We start from the raw sequence: 20,185 nt of genomic DNA, 5'->3' as shown, positions 1-20,185 counted from the left end.
GTTCCCAGATTACAAATTTCCTTCCCTCTTCCTGTTTCCATCCAGATACCAAATTGGAGAGGCGGCCCTTGTTAGGCCACAAAGGGCACCTTCACACACACACACACACACACACACACACACACACACACACAAATACATAACTAATAAGGATCACTCCAGGAATACTTTTCTGGACAGTTCAGCCCCTGGGTAACTGTGTCCTTGCAGGCTGAGAAGCAAGCAGCAACTTTAAAACAGCAGCTTCTCTTACTAAACCAAAAATTAAGGTCTATCTCACCAGGCAGGCTTCTACATTATTAACAGCTAACAGACCATTAAAACCTGTCCGATCATGTCCTTCCCTGACCCCGCCCCTGGCCTAGAAGAATCAGAAAGCCCGAGCTAGATGTGCTAGCAGGACCCTAATTTCATATGCCTGGGCTTGCCCCTCCTCTTATTTACAGAGGATCAACCTAAATCTCCAGTCTGGGCAGCAAGTTCAAGGTGGCTCATCTCAGGGGCTACCAAACTCAGATCAGACCTGGTCTCCTGTGCCTTTTCCACTCCACTATTTAGAAAGACTTATGTGGGAATTCCCGGGTGGTCCAGTGGTTAGGACTCCGTGCTTCCACTGCAGGGGGCCCAGGTTTCCATCTCTAGTGGGGAACTAAGATCCCACAAGCCGTGTGGTACGGCCAAAAATAAAAATAAAATAAAATAGAAAGGCTTATATGACCACGGGTGATTCTGCGCAGAAAAGGGTGACCAGCGTGTTGGAGGCTACCTGTGGTGTGCTGGTCAGTGCCCAACGACGGGCTCTCTGGGGAGAAAAGACAGCTCTGGTTTGCGGCATTTGCCAATTTCCTTGGTGTAAATCCTCTCACTGTGGCTGATTTCAAGCTGATTTCCAACTTGACGTCCACCTGAAAATTGAACAGTCTGCTCTTGGACTCTAGCACACCACGGTAAACCCGGAGGACATACAGACCCAGGGTTCTGACGCCTTCTAGGTCAAGTCTTGCCCTCGTCCCACCTCAGCAGGGCCCTGTTATTTAAAAAAAAAAAAAAAAAGTCATTTATAAGGATTTATGTTGAGGCAATGTGAGCAGAATGGGACAGAAACTTGGGAGTCCAGTAGCCTTAATTTCCTACCAATTAAGCAGCCTCACCTCACTGGACCTGAGTTGCCTCACCTGTAAAATCAGGATAATGATTCTTGACAAATTTGTCGTGAAAAATGAATGAGATAATAGTCATGAAGTACTTGACAGTCAATATGACTTCCTTCTATACAATACCATGAACAATTGCTTATGACATGACACTACATGCAGAAATCAGAACACCAAATTCCTCCTAAATTTTATTATCAGGGATGCACTGGTTGCCTGGGATGAGGGTGAGGAGATTAACAGAGAAGGGCATGAAGGACCTTTTTAGGTGATGAAAATATTCTTTATCTTGAGAAACCTGTGGGCTACAGGGGTGTATGCCTTTGTCAAACCTCATCTAACGGTACACTTACAATCTGAGGATATCATTCTACGGAAATTATACCTCTATTAAAGAACGAAATAAAAGTGGGTAAGGGGATATGATTATAGATTCCAAGTGACTTTTAAAAGCATACAAATTAGCAAATGGATGAGAAAGAGCTAGGTGAGCAGGCTTATCATCAGGAAAGGCCAAAACCCTCCACCTGGCTTTGCCGAGGATGGCCCGGCCCGAAATCTCTCAGCAGCGTGGAGGCGGCTGCTAATCACAGCTATGGGGGTTCTGGATTTAGACAAGGGCACCGTGTGTCAGGCATCATCACACACCAGCTAACATCTCTTCAGCAAGCCACTGCTCTAAGACCAAGTGCTAAGGGAAGCAGAAGTTAAGAAGTTAGTTAAGGCTTTGTCTGGGCAACGGATGCTCAACCCAGGCAACAAGACTCATCTGAAAAGTCTCACCCAGCCAGAGTTGGCTGTTGCACCAAGTTCATTGGACAGACACAGTCATTGACCCCAGCATACCTTTGAAGACTATTGAGCAACACCTTCCTGCTTCCTAGATTCCTACAGCCAGTGCCTCTTGTACTGTGCTGAATTCAACCCTCTCCAATCTGCCGGCATCTGTGATCTGACTGGAGACTATTGCCAAGAAAGAAAAGGCTTAGGAAACCCAAAGGAAACCTGTCCTGCAATATTTACAAAAAAAAAAGAAAAAGGATGTCAGAAACATTCTCCCGAACAGAAACCAATAAGAGCTGGTCTATTTGTACTCTTTACTAAAAAAGGAGAAGAAGAGAAAAGAAGAAAAGAGAAGAGAGAAGAGAAAAAAGAAAAAGTGCCACAAATAAGCCAGGAAACAGAAGTTACTTCAAAATGAAAACTGAGTAATTAGTAAGAAGAACAGAACTTCCCTTTTCTATCATTCAGAAGATAGATACTTGGCCTGAGACCCTAGCAGATATAAATTTCTTCATGGTGTACTCCCATTTCGTTTCAACTGATTGTAATCTGGCTACCAAAAGATTGCAAAAGAGTTCAATATTAAGATTCAGCTTTTACAGCACTATTTACAATAGCCAAGACATGGAAGCAACCTAAATGTTCATCAACAGACTAACAGATGAAGAAGATGTGGTATATATACAATAGAATATTACTCAGCCATAAAAAAGAATGAAATATTGCCCTTTGCAGCAACATGGATGGACCTAGAGATTATCATACTAAGTGAAGTAAGTCAGAGAAAAACAAATATCAAATGATATCACTTATATGTGGACTCTAAAAAAATGATACAAATAAACTTATTTACAAAACAGAAACAGACTGACAGACGTAGAAAACGAACTTATGGTTACCAAAGGGGAAAGGAGGAGGGAGGGTAAATTAGGAGCTTGGGATTAACAGATACACACTACTATATATCAAATAGATAAATAAGAAGGACCTACTGTATAGCACAGGGAACTATATTCAATATCTTGTTATAGCCTATAATAGGAAAGAATCTGAAAAATATATATATATATAAAACTGAATCACTTTGCTATACACCAGAAACTAACATTATAAATCAACTATACTTCACTTTAAAAAAAGAAGATTCAGCTTTCACAACTTAAATGTCCATCAACAGATGAATGGATAAAGAAGATCTGGTATATATATACAATGGAATACTATTCAACCATAAAAAGAATGAAACTTTTGCCATTTGCAGCAACATAAATGGACTTGGAGGGCATTATGCTAAGTGAAATAAGTTAGAGAAAGACAAATACTGTACGATATCACTTACATGTGGAATCTAAAATATACAACAAACTAGTGAATATAACAAAAAAGAAGCAGGTTCACAGACATAGAGAACAAACTAGTGGTTACCAGTGGGAAGAGGGAAGTGGGAGGGGCAATATCAGGGGTAGGGGATTAAAAAGTACAAACTATTATGTATAAAATAAGCTACAAGGATATATTGTACAACACAGGGTATACACCCAATATTTTGTAATAACTATAAATGGAGTATCACATTTAAAAATTGCGAATCACTATATTGTACACCTGTAACTTATATAATATTGTACATCAACTGTATTTCAATTAAAAAAAAAAGATTCAGCTTTTAAGAGTCTAGGACTTCCCTGATGGCCCAGTGGTTAAGAATCCACCTGCTAATGCAGGGGACACGGGTTCGAGCCCTGGTCTGGGAAGATCCCACATGCCATGGAGCAACTAAGCCCATACGCCACAACTACTGAGCCTGCGCTCTAGAGCCCTTGAGCCACAACTACTGAAGCCCATGTGCCTAGAGCCCATGCTCTGCAACAAGAGAAGCCACCGCAAAGAGAAGCCTGCGCACCACAATGAAGAGTAGCCCCCGCTCACTGCAACTAGAGAAAGCCCGAGCACAGCAACGAAGACTCAACGCAGCCAAAAATAAATAAATAAATAAATAAATTTATAAAAAAATACAAAGTCTAATGTGGTTTACTTAGTTTTCTCCTCTGGGTGGCCAATTAATACAGAAACATCTAAACATCTAATTAGGGACTTCCCCGGTGGTTAAGACTTTGCCCTCCAACGCAGGGGGTGTGTGTTCGATCCCTGGTGGGGGAGCTAAGATCCCACATGCCTTGTGGCCAAAAAACCAAAACATAAAGCAGAAGCAACATTGTAACAAATTCAATAAAGACTTTAAAAATGGTTCACATCCAAAAAATAAAAAAACTTTGAACATCTAATTATACTGAATGTAAAATTTTTTTTACAATAAAGAATAAAGGAGCACTTGGTTGTTATCTCTTTTTATCCATAAGAGTAATGTATTTATAGTGTTTCCCTATTTTTCTGGGAAAATAATTTTTTAAATTACATAATACTAATTTGGGGGAAATTATCTCAACAGGGTTTTTTGTACGCACTGATGCCAAAAAAACCTCCCACATTTTTTACTCTAGGACACAGTTTGTGACGCTCTATAGCTATAAAATGGAATTCTGAATAAAAACAATTTGACTGGGGCTTCCCTGGTGGTGCAGTGGTTGAGAATCCGCCTGCCAATGCAGGGGACACGGGTTCGAGCCCTGGTCTGGGAAGATCCCACATGCCGCGGAGCAACTAGGCCCGTGAGCCACAACCACTGAGCCTGCGCGTCTGGAGCCCGTGCTCTGCAACAAGAGAGGCCGCGATAGTGAGAGGCCCGCGCACCGCGATGAAGAGTGGCCCCCGCTCGCCGCAACTAGAGAAAGCCCTCGCACACAAAAAAACGAAGACCCAACACAGCCAAAAATAAATAAATAAATAAATAAATTTATTAAAAAAAAAAAAACAATCTGACTTACAAATTAGGTATTGCAGAGTATAAATTCCCTACTGCCTTTAAAATAAGACACTTGTAAACAAGTTGGCTACATATACTGAATTTATTTTGTTGGTGAATATATTTCAGTTTATCTATTTCAAAATAACCCAGGAAGAATATTCAATAGTCAATCTGCTATAGAAAAATCCATCAAGTGACACTGAGGACAATATTTGTAAATAACTTACTTTTATTTTTCTTTTGAAAGAATATGTGTGTTGAGAGTTATGATTTATGCTAGAAATTGACACCATGATATGAATGCTTGAATAAACACCAGAGTTGCTTGAATTTTCTCCAGGGGCAAGCTAAATTAAATCTTGTGTTATCAGAGGTTACTCAGCTAAAGACGTGTGTGTTTCAATCCACTTCCCAGTTTTTCTTTCTGTCCAAATATGACTTGATGAGTAATAAACCAAAGTACAACAAAAGGAACAAAAGATAACCCGTGGCACTGTGTACAGCAAGCATTCTCTGTCACTAGAAAATAGAAATATAACAAGTGTATCTGAAAAAAAAAATCTCTGGGCACAAATGGCAGTCATAATTAGTAAACAGGAATAGCAATAAAAAGACTTTACAGGGTTAGGGTCACAGGTTAAGGGCGTCTTGGAAAGTAATTTACTTTGCTGCAGAAGGATCTTTGTCTCTGGTGAAAGCAGTTGGTACTGGCTAGCTTTCAGGGCCGTCTGACCTTAGGGATATTGAGTATAATCTGAGTGGCCATTTTGTCATCATTATGGTGCTAGATTTCTAAGTGAGGCAGAGGGGTTGCATGCTTATGCACGGTGGCCAGGCATGCGGTGGGGCAGAATGGGGAGCAGCATACCAGAGACAGAGTGGTTACTTCCCTATGTATTGATACAAAGTGTCCCATTTCACCCTTACTTCACTGGGGCTAAATCAAATTAACATTCACAAGCTGAATGTTAGTCCCTGCCTTTGAATAATTGTTCCACTTCCTAATATTTTACAAATGCTAGCAATGGTTAAAATACAAATGCTAGGGCTTCCCTGGTGGTGCAGTGGTTAAGAATCCTCCTACCAATGCAGGGGACACGGGTTCGATACCTGGTCCGGGAAGATCCCACATGCCGCGGAGCAACTAAGCTCACATGCCACAACTACTGATCCTACGCTCTAGAGCCCGATAGCCACAACTACTGAGCCCGTGTGCCACAACTACTGAAGCCCGCGCGCCTAGAGCCCGTGCTCCGCAACAAGAGAAACCACCGCAATGAGAAACCCGTGCACCACAACGAAGAGTAACCCCAGCTCACCACCACTAGAGAAAGCCTGCGCACAGCAAAGAAGACCCAACATAGCCAAAAATTAAATTAAAAAGACAAAAAAAATACAAATGCTAGCAAGTGATTTTTGTAATTTTTTGGTGAAAAACATTTTTTCCTATACTTTAAAAATTTTAATTCACTGTCAGTCTTTCAAAATGGACAAGACTTTTACAAGGATTGCAACTATATTTTTCTTTTAACATTCATTTCTTTATGAAACTTTCTATATTGCCACATTTTAATATTAATATCACGTGCTTTCCAAAATTGTCGTAGACTGTATGAACCATCGCTACATTCTAAAGCATTCTTCATTGATCTATTATAACACAATCAAAGTTCAGGAAAAAAAATTAAAGATAATACTAAGAACTTGACCCAGGAAAAAAAAGAGATGAAGGAAAAGAGAGAGAAATTAAGAGACATGGAGGCCAGATTGAGAGCATCTAACAGGCAATCCAGGAGTTGAGAATGGGGCGGTTGGCAAAGAGGCAATACTGGAAGAAATAAGGGCTGAAGATTTTTCCAGAATAGAAGAAAGACATAAGTCTTCAGATTGGAAGTGCCCAAGTACTGAGCAGCTTCAATAAAAATAAGTCAGCGGGCTTCCCTGGTGGCGCAGTGGTTGAGAATCTGCCTACCAATGCAGGGGACACGGGTTCGAACCCTGGTCTGGGAAGATCCCACATACCGCGGAGCAACTGGGCCCGTGAACCACAACTACTGAGCCTGCACGTCTGGAGCCTGTTCGCAACAACAGAGGCCGCGATAGTGAGAGGCCCGTGCACCGCGATGAAGAGTGGCCCCCGCTCGCCACAACTAGAGAAAACCCTCGCACAGAAACGAAGACCCAACACAGCAAAAATAAATAAATAAATTTATAAAGTTCCTACCAAAATTCTTAAAAAAAAAAAAAAAAAAAAAAATCAGCCAACTGATAGCAGTGGTTACCTCTGAAAGGGTTGGGATTGGCACGATGCTCAAAGCAGATTTTAGCCTTAGCTATAATGCATGCATTTTTTATAAGGAGACTGCATCTGTGTATTTCATATGCAACCGGGAGCTCTTTTTAAAAGAACCTAACCAGACTGAAATGTTGAGTTTCTTACTGGGAGACCAATCAGCTGGAAGCCGGGGAGAGGAGTCTTGAGTGAGCAGCCACTTGGAATGACCACCTGGGGCGTCTGCCCTGGAGATGCCGATGCCTAGGGGGAGACAGAGCCATGGAAAAGTACACTGTGGAAACTCTCAAAATAGATGGAGACATCAAGTGCTGGCAGCAGCAGCTCCTGTTCATCATCATGCGGATGATAACGCCAGGTGGTTAACAAACAGTAGCTGATCCGAATCTCACTACACTCCAGCAAGGCTGGGCTGTCGTGACTTTCATGTTAGAGATAAGGAATCTAAGGCTTAGAAAGATTAAGGTACTTGCTCGAGGATAAAGTTATACTTTAACAGTCACCATAGCCAACACTGAACTGAATGCTCACTACAAAGCAGGCACTGAGAACTTGTTATATGCATGTATTAACTCATTTAATCCTCACAACAACCCTGTAAGACAGCACTAGGTTATCCCATTTTACAGATGAAAAAACTGAAGCCCAGATGTGTTAAGACCCTTATTGAAGCAAGTAGGTGGTAGAGCTAGGATTTGAACTTCACCTGAACAGAGCCTATGCCCTTAATTTCATAATATTTTGCATATGTGCTGAGGACACAGAAGAGGCTAGGAAATAATCTGCACTTGAGGATGAGGGGTTCAGGTTGGAGCAAGGCAGGATACTTTTGAGTGGGTCTTAAAGGGTGAGTAGGATTTTGCCAGGGAGAACTGAGGAGGAGATAAAGCCTGAGCAGGGTGGCCTTAGGGGTGTGGGAGGAGTGGGAGTGTGGGCAGGAAGGGAGTGTCCCATTGAGGGGAGGGTCTCTGATGTATTGTACTTGAGTTTAAGTCTCAGACAGCAAGGAAAAAGAAACCCACCTGTTTCTTTATCTGTTTTATGGAGATGATAAAGGGACCTACCTCAAGGGTCTATCGGGAAGATTAAATGAGATTATACACTGAAAACGTTTTCACAGTGCCTGGCACATGGTAAATCTCAACACACATCAGTTATAATTATTAATTATTATATAAGTAAGTGTAGTTGCCCTCATACATTTCTATATTAGGCACAGATCTTTATTTCAAATGATGGAAACCCAGATCAAACAAATGTTTTTTGTTTTGTTTTGGAAGACTCACTTGGCCATGGAGAGTACAGGGGTCCAGGGACTTCCCTGGTGGCATAGTGGTTAAGAATCCTCCTGCCAATGCAGGGGACACGTGTTCGATCCCTGGTCCAGGAAGATCCCACGTGCCGTGGAGCAACTAAGCCCGCGAGCCACAGCTACCAAGCCCTCATGCTGCAACTGCTGAAGCCTGCGTGCCTAGAGCCTGTGCTCCGCAACAAGAGAAGCCACCGCAATGAGAAGCCCGCACACTGCAACGAAGAGTATCCCCCGCTTTCCACAGCTAGAGAAAGCCCATGCACAGCAACGAAGACCCAACACAGCCAAAAGTAAATTAAAAAAAAAAAAAAGACTCTGCGATTCCAATGCAGGGGGAGTCGGTTTGATCCCTGGTCAGGGAATAAGATCCTACATGTCACACGGTACAGCCAAAAGATTAAAAAAAAAAAAGTACAGGGGTCCAGCTTGCACTGGATTCAGGGACAGCCAACTCACAGGGCTCAGACCCTGCCAAGTCTCTCATCTCTGCCTCTCTTTGCCTGAACGCTACTGTTTCAAACATATATTGGGATCATGGTGGCCAGCAGCTATAGAATCTCCCATCTTTACCACCCAGGAGAAAGTTAGAGTTGTTCTTTCTAGCTCTGGATCTAAACAATCTTGCGGAGGCTCTGATATAACATGGCCAGTGAGTTGGGGGCCTGTAAGACTGGGGAGCCCCCATTTGAAACACATGGTATATGTGGGGGACAGAGATAGGACCATTTCCCAGAAGAGTGAGGTGTAGTTCTGAAACAGGAGGGAAGGGGAGCAGGGTACAACCTTTAAAAGAATGACATAGCCATAGAATGTGACAAAAACTGGTTAGAACCAACTAGGTCCAAGACAGCGGAAGATTTGACTTCCAGTGGACCTTGAGCCTCATTATACACTCATTGTTATACATTAGCATAAGCTAAGTGACATACCCGCCAGCACCATGACAGTTCAGAGACTGACCATCAAAGATCAAAAAGTGGGTGGTGGCCCAATTCCTGGAAATTCCCACTCCTTCCCCTAAATAGATGGAATAATCCTCCCACTCATTAGCCTGAGAAATTACCCAGCCCATAAAAACTAACCACATATTTCAGGGTCTCTCACCTTCTGAGATGGCCCACACGTGTCTGTGGAGTGTGTTTCTCCCACGGCCCCTCTCACTTTCCGAGATGTCCCCATGCCCTGGGGCTGCTCTTGCCTTTTGAGACAGACTTTATTCCGTCTATGGAATGTATATCTCTCTAAATTAATCCACTTCCTACCTATTACTTTGTCTCTCACTAAATTCTTTCTGCGACAAGACATAAAGAATCTGAGTTTCATTAAGTCCTGAGACCAGGTGTGTGATCTCAATCAAAAGACAGTGGGTTTGGGGGGCTTCCCTGGTGGTCCAGTGGTTAAGACTCCATAGTCCCAAAGCAGGGGGCCCAGGTTCGATCCCTGGTCAGGGAACTAGATCCCGCATGCTGCAAGTAAAGATCCCGAATGCCACAACGAAGATCCCATGTGCTGCAACTAAGACCCGGCGCAGCCAAATAAATAAATAATTTAAAAAAAAAAAAAAAGGAAAGTGGGTTCAAGTCCCATTCTGGGTTCTGGCTGGGTTCGAGTCCTGGCCCGTGGGTTCAAGCCCTGATATGAGTTGTACGGTTTCACTTGTACATCATGCTTTTTGCATAGTAACAAAGTCAATGTCCTTTGCTTACCAAGATTTAACATCACAACCAGACTCTGTGTGTGCATGCCAGTGGAAAACTTGTTTTTCTCTCTGGAATCTTGTAACATCTTTTTTTTCCTATTGTTCTGAAATTTCCTGCCGATGTAATGTGGCATGGAGTGATTTTCATCTAATTTTCTGGGAACTCAGTGGACCTCACTATGGTAACTAGTGTTCTTCAGAGTTCCTGAATTGTTTCTTTGAGGATTTCCTCTGCTCTGATTTCCTCTCTTCTTTCTGGAGCTCCTGAAACTCAGACCTTCTAGAGTGGCCCTCTAATTTTCTGATAATTCCTCTCCTATTTTCCATCTCTTTGACATTTAGCCCTACTTTCTGTGACATTCCCATTAACAACGTTCTTTCCAACTCTTCTGTTCTAGTTTTCATTGCTATTATCATCATATTCATTCCAAAAGCTGTTTTACATGTGTGTACAACATCATTTGACACAGGGGAAAAAAAGGTTTGAATTTTTTTTTTTTTTTTTTTGGCCGTGCCGCACACCTTGCAGGAACTAAGGTTCCTTGACCAGGGATAGAACCTGGGCCCCTGCAGTGAGAGTGCTGAGTCCTAATCACTGGACTGCCAGGGAATTCCCAAAAAAGTTTGAATTTTTAAAAGTATCTCCACATGCAAAATAAAGAACAAAGTTCTTTTTATGAGACTGTTTTTCATAGTATCAGGTCCAGCTCATGAAGGTAGTTTCAACTTCACACAATTAATGGCTGAAAAGCAAGACGCCTTTGTGCAATGGCCCAAGTGCTGATTTTACTGGCTTGCATGGAGTTAGTGAAAATTGCATTTTGGACCAAGAGAAACACCATGTTTAGAAGCAAAAGGAAATGGGAAATGTGTCACTTTAGACTAATACTGTGCCATTAGTTGGACATTGACAACATGTCAGATGATTTAGCATTAGTCCAGAAAAATGTTAAATACAATAAAGTTTTCATTGCAGATTGATGATCCTACAGACTGTAGTAATTGTTGTATTTATGTGGTACCAGTTAGAATCCCAAAAAAGTAAAGTCTGGAAGAACCTCTGAAGTTCCAAGACAATCTGCTGGAGATGAAATATTCAAAATGGTAATAAATACTTTGAAACACATGAGCTATTTGGAAACACTGGGTGAGTCTGGTTACTGATGGCCAGGCAGGAAGCATGCAGCTCTACATCAGGAATTTCTTCTGGGAAACCTGCAAGTCAGGTAATACTTGTCTTATTTGTAAGGGAGCTTTCCTGTATAAGCTTGTAGAAGTTTGCCTATAGATCTGAATTCCACATTGAATGAGGTTAGCAGAAATGATGAATCTAAGTAATACAAACTGCTACAATCTCTTCTGCTTAGGATCAGGATACCACTTCTGAGATTTCATATCAAAGTACATGGCTTCCAGGGACAAGTTTATAGCTCAAAGAAAGACTTTTTTGTGAATAATTCTTACTTTTCAGATTTGTCGAAAGTTATTATTATCTTTGTAGAAGGTTTTATTCGTTTGACTTTTTTTTTTTGAAAACCTGGTTGATCTTAATTAAAAATTGCAAAGATGGCATGAAACTAGTTAACCAGTATTGACGAAAATGTTCATAAAGTTAAGGCAAAATTGAATTTTGGGAAACTGAGATTGAAAATGATATGTTGGTGGTATGTGAAATAGGAGAAGGGTCTGAGGGCCTTACTCTTCTCAAAGAGCATTTCAACAAGTCTCCAGTTCCTAGCCCCACCCTCACTCCTAAGCCAGAGCCACCTGGTTCTACCATTTCCTGGGCTTTGGGGGTATGCTGCAGTGAAATTAGGTGGCTTCTCAGCTGTGCCCTGGCTGGTTTAGATTCAGCTCAATCACATTTCTTCTCATTTTAGTTAGAAGAAACAAATATTGAAGTGTGTGTACAGTCTGCCATATTTAACTAGAAATAGTGATTTTTCAAACTTTTTTTTTTTTTAACCAGATAACCTTTTTTTTTTTTTCAGAGAGAAGTCACTTCGAAGTCCAATTTATGAAAGAGAAAAGGTGGAGTTGCTTTGGTTGGGGTAGGAATGAGGCTGTTTCCACATGGGATGTTTTCTATTTCTGAGTCCCTTAATCCCTGACCAAGGTTTCATTTGACTCAGTTTGACTCAATTAATTGGCAGCAATAATGTGATTTTTCTGAGCCAGGCCTTGTGCTAATTCCTGAGGATACAGATGTGGACAACAAAGTCCTTGCCTCAGGGAGCTTATGGGCCAGTGGCAGAGACAGATGGGTAATAAAGAATGATGAGGGCCTCCCTGGTGGCACAGTGGTTAAGAATCTGCCTGCCAATGCAGGGGACACGGGTTCGAGCCCTAGTCTGGGAAGATCCCACATGCCGCGGAGCGACTAAGCCCGTGCGCCACAACTACTGAGCCTGCGCATCTGGAGCCTGTTCTCCGCAACGGGAGAGGCCCACGCACTGCGATGAAGAGTGGCCCCCGCTCGCCGCAACTAGAGAAAGCCCTCGCACAGAAACGAAGATCCAACACAGCCAAAAATAAATATAAATAAATAAATAAATAAATAAATAAATAAAAAGAATGATGAGGTTGCAGCTTCCTGAAATGAGACGTGGAGTGGGCATTCATTTTTTTCCTAATGGAAACCCAGTCAAACTAGCTTAAGCAGAAAGGGTGGGAGTGGGTGAACCTGAACTGGTGTTCATCGGAATGGCACAAGTGCATGTGATGGTTTCCCAGGGCAAGACGTGGGGTGGGAGGCCCTGGACCCAGAAACCGGCAAAGCTGCCTCCGACAGTCACGTGGGCTTTCTGGTTTCTGGTTTCTCTCTCTCTGCTAGTCACCCTTGGAGTCAACCATTTTTTTCTTTTTTTTGGATGCACTGCAAGGCTTGCAGGATCTTAGTTCCCTGACCAGGAATTGAACCTGGGACCTCACAGTGAAAGCGTTAAGCCCGATCATGTCACTCCTCTGTTCCAAACTTCCCAGTGGCTTTTCTCATTCACAAGGCCCTACAGATGCAGCCCCGATGGCTTATCCAGCTCACTCCCACCCCAGGCCTCTGCCTGAACTGTTCTTCTCCCAAGGACCACAGGGCTGGCTGCCTATCTTCTTTCAGAGCTCTAGTCAAACATCACCTTCTTGCTGAAGACTTTCCTGGACGCCTTAACCAACATTTCAGTTCTTGCCCCGATACTTCTTCCTGCCCCACTTCCCAGCTTTATTATTTTTTTCTTCTTAGCTCTGAACATCATCTAACTTTTATTTTTCCTATTCATCTTGCTTACTGTCTCTCCCCCACTATCCAAGAGAGCACGGATTTTTGCTTTCATGGTGCACTTATGTATCTCCAGCACAGGGAATCATGCCTGACACACTGCTGCTGCTCAATAGATATTTATCAGATCAAAGGAAGTCTGGTCCCTCTTTACTCTCAGTAGCTTTCCTTCTCCCCTGTCCCTTCCTCTTCCTCCTCCTCTTCTGCCTTCTTCCTTCTGGAGGTAAACTGCTGGGTCATTCTGGAGCTCTATGATAAATTCCAGCTTCTCAGCTCAAGGACTCTGCCTGACCCAGTTTGAGTCAGCTGTTGTGCCCTGGACCAATCAGCTATGGTCACTGGGGTGGGATCATATACACACCCTGCTCTGTGGTAGGGGTCAGTTCCCAGAGAATCCAGGCTGGACACATGGCCCAAAATGTCTCTATGAATGGGAAGAAGCAACAGAAAATTTATCTAGAAAGCAGAAGCTGCCATATCCATTTTTTTAAAGCAGAAGAAAAAAAAAAATTAAAAACCCCCCAAAAAACCAACTTTGTGTTTTTAGTTCCTTTTACATTTGTGGCAAAAATGCAAGACAAGTCTCCTGCCACATTCAGCTTCCCCACTGATTTAAGCTGCCCTGGTTCCCACAGTCCTTCTGCTGCTGTCCTGGCCAGAGAGGAATGACAGGGATGGATCCCTGGCCCGAGGGAAACCAATCCTTTTGTTGGGTTGAAACAAAGGAGACTCTTTCCCAGGAACCTGAGCAAAGAGACCCACAAACCACGGTCAGTAGGTGGTGGGCTCCAGGAAAGGTCCTGATATGGAGGCAAGACCTTGATGAGTCCAGAGGCACCTGAACTGGGGTGGGGGTGAGGGGGTGAAGTGATGGGAGGGCAGCAACTAGCTGTGAGTGGTTGTCACTGGTGCGTAGAGAGGAGTGGCCCGGGGTGGAGGGGAGGCCCAAGAGCAAAGCAGAGACAAGAGACAGCCTTGCCTCAGAGAGAGGGAGACGGAGACAAGCTGCCTGCTGACGTCCAGTTCCTCCTCACTATCACTCGGCAGCCGGTTGTTGAGAATCTCTTCCTTGCCCGGGACTGCGCTAGTCACTAGGGATGCGAGTGAACAAGACAGAAGGGGCCTGCCCTTGTGGAGGTTGCACTCCAGTGAGGGATAAAAATATGAAACAGAGAGTCATGTGGATAATCAATTCATTCATTAGAAGCATAATCACCAATGTGAATTAATGACAAGACAAACTATTTATGAGCGCTCCAAAGGTAAAACACAGAGTGCTATAAAGACAGAGGACATGGGATGTCACTCAGCCTGGGGCCCCAGGGGAGGCTTTTCTGCCGGGACCTCAGAGATAAGTAGGAGTTAGCTAGGCAAAGAGGGAAGGGGAAGAATATTCTAGAAAGAAGAGATGGGCTGTGCAAAGGTGCTGAGGCAATAAAGGGTATGGCACATTCTAGCAACTGACTAGAGTCCAGTGTGGCTGGAGTGTCATGCACAAGTGGAGGAGAGTGTGAAATCAGATGGAAGTGGTAGGCGAGGCTATATCAGCCCACCCCTGTAGCCGAGGAAGGAGTTTGGATTTTATTCCTCCAAGTGCAGTGGGAAGCATTACTTCAAGGGCTCTAAGCAGGGGAGCAGCGTGTCATAGGCAGTTTAGGAAGGTCACCCTGGAGGCAGGTCTAGATGTGCTGACATGGACATTCAAGACAGATCTTTAAAGAAAAAAGGCAGGGCTTCCCTGGTGGCGCAGTGGTTGAGAATCTGCCTGCCAGTGCAGGGGACACGGGTTCGAGCCCTGGTCTGGGAAGATCCCACATGCCACGGAGCAACTAGGCCCGTGAGCCACAATTACTGAGCCTGCGCGTCTGGAGCCTGTGCTCTGCAACAAGAGAGGCCGCGACAGCGAGAGGCCCGCGCACCGCGATGAAGAGTGGCCCCCGCTCGCCGCAACTAGAGAAAGCCCTCGCACAGAAACGAAGACCCAACACAGCCAAAAATGAATAAATAAATAAATAAATTAAAAAAAAAAAAAAAAAAAAGAAAAAAGGCAGGTTGCCAAATGCAACACACAGAGCGATCCCAGTTATGAAAAAACAAGCAAACAAAATAACAAGTCTGAGTGAAAACACATAGTCGAAGGTCTGAAAGGACACACATATAATCAACAGCACCGTTTGCCCTCTCAGGGAGCATTGGACTTGGGACTTAGGAAATTAATCATTGCTCTGTGCCCAGTTTTGTTTGAATTTTACAGGGATACTAAAGTAAATGTCTGTATTACTTGTTTAATTCAATAAATAAATAAATGAATTCTATTTTAATAAAAGCAAAGAAACAAATAGGTGGGTTTTTCCAGAAGCAGATCCCAAGATAAAGATTCTTCTACAAGTGATTTACTACCAGGAGAAACTGGTTAAGGGAGCATGGGAAGCAGGTCAAGGAAAGGGAAGAGGGCAAACAAGGATGTGATTTCAGACAAAATCCTGAGGTGGGTGTAGCATCTGCTTGACCCTAGAGGGAATTCTGGAGTGGAAGTACAGCCTCTAAGTTGTCTGGGCCTGAGGCAAGGGAGCTGGGCTGCCATTTCTGTCTGATCAGTCCTGCCCACAGGGTAGGGGTGTGGGGTATGAAGCCAGGGCTGGAACTTAAGCTCCCGGGTACTTCTAGCTCTCTGGAAGGCAAAGCAGCTCCAGCAGCTGCATCCAATCTTCCAGAGCAGGCTCTCAAGGATGGGCCATTGGAAACTATATCACCAGCACCCAAACCAGGGGAGATGCACACAGAAAAGGATAAATGGGAATCTGGATTTAACATCAACAGTGTCCACTACAACGTTTAAAAAGTTGTTTTTTAATAGGTAATATGTACATCGCGGAGCAACTAAGCTTGTGCTCCACAACTCCTGAGCCTGCGCTCTACAGCCCACAAGCCACAACTACTGAGCCTATGTGCTGCAACTACTGAAGCCCGCGTGCCTAGAGCCCGTGCTCCGCAACAAGAGAAGCCACCGCGATGAGAAGCCCGCGCACCTCAAGGAAAAGTAGCCCCCACTTGCCGCAACTAGAGAAAGCCCGCGTGCAGCAACGAAGACCCGATGCAGCCAAAAATAAGTAAATAAATTTATTTTTTTAAAAAAAGGTAATATGTATACACGGTATGTTCCCAGAACTATTCTGTACATGTACAAGCTTGTATGTATATATTTCCTACCCTCTTTAAAAAAGAAAAGAAAACAAATAGTAGCATACACTGCATATTGTTTCTTACTTTCCTTATTTCACATCTTGGAGATGGCACATGGCAGTACATTTAGATACATCTCATTCATTTCAGTGACTTATAGTATTATATTATATGAGCAGACTTTAAGTATTTGAGGGCTTAACATTTGGATTATACCTGGCCTTTACTATAACAAAAAAACTGCAATGAATATTCCTTGTATATGCCTTTATGTACATGTAGATCTGTAAGTCAGATTTGTAGATGTAGAGGGTTTTTTTTTTTACATCTTTTTTCTTTTTTAAATAAATAAATTTATTTATTTATTTTTGGCTGCGTTGGGTCTTAGTTGCTGCGTGCAGGCTTTCTCTAGTTGTGGCAAGTGGGGGCTACTCTTCGTTGCGGTGCGTGGGCTTCTCATTGTGGTGGCTTCTCTTGTTGCGGAGCATGGGCTCTAGGCACGCAGGCTTCAGTAGTTGTGGCACGTGGGCTTCAGTAGCTGTGGCACGTGGGCTCAGTAGTTGTGGCTTGCGGGCTCTAAAGTGCAGGCTCAGTAGCTGTGGCACACGGGCTTAGTTGCTCCACGGCATGTGGGATCTTCCCGGACCAGGGATCAAACCTGTGTCCCCTGCATTGGCAAGCGGATTCTTAACCACTGCGCCACCAGAGAAGTCCCTTTTAACATCTTTATTGTAGTTGCTTTACAATGTTGTGTTAGTTTCTGCTGTATAACAAAGTGAATCAGCCATATGCATACATATATCCCCACATCCCCTCCCTCTTGAGCCTCCCTCCCAGCCTCCCTATCCCACCCCTCTAGGTGGTCACAAAGCACCAAGCTGATCTCCCTGTGCTATGCGGCTGCTTCCCACCAGCTTGTAGATGTAGAGTTGTTTGATCCAGAGTTATATGCAGTTAAATTTCTAAAATAGATATTAACAAATTGCCTTCCATAGGCTCGATACTGAATTACACTCTCACACATTATGAGAATTCTCACAGGTTATTTAACTCAGATAAGGGCATCTTCCGTAGGAACCTTTTACCTCTCTTCCATTGGTGTTTCTGTCTTCCTGGGCATTGAAGCAGAAAAGCAGATATAGGAATTCCCTGGCGGTCCAGCAGTTAGGACTCTGCGCTTCCACTGAAGGGGGCACAGGTTTGATCCCTGGTCAGGGAACTAAGATCCCCAAGCCTCGCAGCAAGGCCAAAAAAAAAAAAAAAAATGATTCACTTGAGGTAACATGTTTGTTTTTAAGAATAAGACCAACGTGGTGAGTGGATACAGAGAGGAGCCACTGGGGGCTGGGGGGCTGAGTTAGGAGGTGGCTGGCATGGTCTAGGGAGGAGAAGGTGGTGGGTGGCAGTGATTGTCTGAAGAGAATCAGAGCGATTCCTGTGAAGACCGGGGCCTCTTCCTGCAGCTTCTCTGAATCTTTCCACAATCCCTCTTCTTATTTGATTTAGGTTGAATGGAGCTCAGTGTCTCTCAGCCCAAGAGCCTTCACCGGGTCCCTATCGAAGACCTTGGCATGGCTGGAGCACAAGGCTACCTGACATTGACTTTTTTTTTTTTTTTTCAGTAAAAGTAAGTTTGATAGGTATGACTTTTTTTTTTTTAAACATCTTTATTGGAGTATAATTGCTTTACAGTGGTGTGTTAGTTTCTGCTTTATAACAAAGTGAATCAGTTATACATATACGTATGTCCCCATGTCTCTTCCCTCTTGTGTCTCCTTCCCACCCTCCCTATCCCACCTCTCTAGGTGGTCACAAAGCACCAAGCTGATCTCCCTGTGCTATGCGGCTGCTTCCCACTAACTATCTATTTTACATTTGGTAGTGTATATATGTCCATGCTACTCTCTCACTTCATCCCAGCTTACCCTTCCCCGTCCCCGTATCCTCAAGTCCATTCTCTAGTAGGTCTGTGTCTTTATTCCCCTCTTGCCCCTAGGTTCTTCATGACTTTTTTTTTTTTTTTTTAGATTCCATTTATATGTGTTAGCATACAGTATTTGTTTTTCTCTTTCTGACTTACTTCACTCTGTATGACAGACTCTAGGTCCATCCACCTCGCTACAAATAACTCAATTTCGTTTCTTTTTATGGCTGAGTAATATTCCATTGTATATACGTGCCACATCTTCTTTATCCATTCATCTGTTGATGGACACTTAGGTTGCTTCCATGTCCTGGCTATTGTAAATAGAGCTGCAATGAACATTTTGGTACATGACTCTTTTTGAATTATGGTTTTCTCAGGGTATATGCCCAGTAGTGGGATTGCTGGGTCATATGGTACTTCTATTTTTAGTTTTTTAAGGAACCTCCATACTGTTCTCCACAGTGGCTGTATCAGTTTACATTCCCACCAACAGTGCAAGAGTGTTCCCTTTTCTCCACACCCTCTCCAGCATTTACTGTTTGTAGATTTTTTGATGATGGCCATTCCGACCGGTGTGAGATGATATCTCATTGTAGTTTTGATTTTCACTTCTCTAATGATTAATGATGTTTAGCGTTCTTTCATGTGTTTGTTGGCAATTTGTATATCTTCTTTGGAGAAATGTCTATTTAGGTCTTCTGCCCATTTTTGGATTGAGTTGTTTGTTTTTTTGATATTGAGCTGCCTGAGCTGCTTGTAAATTTTGGAGAGTAATCCTTTGTCAGTTGCTTCATTTGCAAATATTTTCTCCCATTCTGAGGGTTGTCTTTTCGTCTTGTTTATGGTTTCCTTTGCTGTGCAAAAGCTTTTAAGTTTCATTAGGTCCCATTTGTTTATTTTTGCTTTTATTTCCATTTCTCTAGGAGGTGGGTCAAAAAGGATCTTGCTGTGATTTATGTCATAGAGTGTTCTGCCTATGTTTTCCTCTAAGAGTTTGATAGTGTCTGGCCTTACACTTAGGTCTTTAATCCATTTTGAGTTTATTTTTGTGTATGGTGTTAGGGAGTGTTCTAATTTCATTCTTTTACATGCAGCTGTCCAATTTTCCCAGCACCACTTATAGAAGAGGCTGTCTTTTCTCCACTGTATAATCTTGCCTCCTTTATCAAAGATAAGGTAACCATATGTGCGTGGGTTTATCTCTGGGCTTTCTATCCTGTTCCATTGATCTATATTTCTGTTTTTGTGCCAGTGCCATACTGTCTTGATGACTGTAGATTTGTAGTATAGTCTGAAGTCAGGGAGCCTGATTCCTCCGGCTCCATTTTTCTTTCTCAAGATTGCTTTGGCTATTCGGGGTCTTTTATGTTTCCATACAAATTGTGAAATTTTTTGTTCTAGTTCTGTGAAAAATGCCATTGGTAGTTTGATAGGGATTGCATTGAATCTGTAGATTGCTTTGGGTATTATAGTCACAATGTTGATTCTTCCAATCCAAGAACATGGTATATCTCTCCATCTATTTGTATCATCTTTAGTTTCTTTCATCAGTGTCTTATAATTTTCTGCATACAGGTTTTCTGTCTCCTTAGGTAGGTTTATTCCTAGATATTTTATTCTTTTTGTTGCAATGGTAAATGTGAGTGTTTTCTTAATTTCACTTTCAGATTTTTCATCATTAGTGTATAGGAATGCAA

At 42.9% G+C, this 20,185-nt stretch overlaps 1 long non-coding RNA gene across 1 annotated transcript; it reads left to right on the top strand.

Moving 5' to 3' along the window:
* The first annotated feature begins 8,532 nt into the window (after window positions 1–8,532).
* Window positions 8,533–17,856, top strand: LOC309609506. The gene is made up of 2 exons (XR_014233438.1): window positions 8,533–15,105; window positions 15,426–17,856. It is a non-coding gene; the product is annotated as an uncharacterized lncRNA (long non-coding RNA).
* Window positions 17,857–20,185: the final 2,329 nt, after the last annotated feature.

Source organism: Balaenoptera borealis (genome assembly GCF_965194805.1).
Source record: "Balaenoptera borealis genome assembly, chromosome: 1".
In the NCBI taxonomy this organism is placed as follows: Eukaryota; Metazoa; Chordata; class Mammalia; order Artiodactyla; family Balaenopteridae; genus Balaenoptera; species Balaenoptera borealis.
This window is presented reverse-complemented; position numbering and strand designations above follow the sequence as displayed.